We start from the raw sequence: 1,174 nt of genomic DNA, 5'->3' as shown, positions 1-1,174 counted from the left end.
CCTCGAAGATGGCAACCTGGGTTGTCTATGACCAAAGAGATGCATAACTCGATTCCAGTTTGGATTTGGCTGCCAAAACTACCACTTTAGTTATGGGGGCCTGATTGTTTGGGTTCTATTGGTAGTACCTTCGGCATGCCATTGCATATGGATGAGCCTACAACAAACATATCTCATTTATCCTATGCTAGGATTTGTGTTGAGATCGAGCCGGATTGTTGCTTTCCAGAATCTATTGGTCTGTTTAGGGAATCGGGTGCAGAGGTGATGCAAACGATCCAGTTTGAATGAAAACCATAGTGTTGTGCCGGATGTATGACCTTCGATCATTCAAAGGAGAGTTGTCCTAATGCCGAACGGCAAATTCATCAGAAAATTCAGCATAAGAAGTATTTGATTGGATAGTTAAAAGACAATAAGAAAACTTTTCAATGGCATTAACAGAAAACATGGTCTACTAGTTCACTAATAAGGATCTTACCGATCATAAAAAATAAAATATAATTAATGATCTAATAATATAGGGACTTGATCAAGTACTTCAGATCTAATGTGGATACGATTCAATATCTTATTGGATTGGTCTTGGACCAACCATGTCCAATTAATGAATCGATTTTGATCCTGGTGATGTCCATTGATAGCCCTAGCTCTGAATGTTGGTGTACATACACCCAAGTGAAGATCACGGATTTGATCCCATGTGGTCCTTGATTATTAAGATGTAATTAACATTTTTTTCTATTTATTTATAAAAAGAAGGCCTCAAATGTAAAAGTGAAACTTTATTCATCATCCATCCCTCACTAAACAAAGTACATATATAATCCATTATATCATAGAGCAAAGCATCACAACATACAACACATAACGACTCTCACTAATTATTTTAATAAATAAGTAATAAGTAGGACTTGTAAGTATAGAATCATGAGAACTAAGAAAGCTGCATCTTCGAGTCATAAGCAGCCCCTGCCTTCCAGTATTTAGGGATTGCTTTGTTTCACTTGTACCCACTGTTGTCCATTGCTTCCACTCACTCGGAACCTCATTTAAGGGCACCCTTTGGAGGGTTGGGCATGTCCCAGACTCCACCAAAGGCCTTACGCATGCCCCGCCATTGCTTGATGTCCTCCTGCACCCATAATTAATAGTTAATACATGACTCATGTCG

This window comes from Akebia trifoliata, chromosome 11 (genome assembly GCF_017979445.1).
Source record: "Akebia trifoliata isolate Shusen 1 chromosome 11, ASM1797944v1, whole genome shotgun sequence".
NCBI lineage: Eukaryota > Viridiplantae > Streptophyta > Magnoliopsida > Ranunculales > Lardizabalaceae > Akebia > Akebia trifoliata.
Note: the sequence above shows the minus strand (reverse complement) of the source record.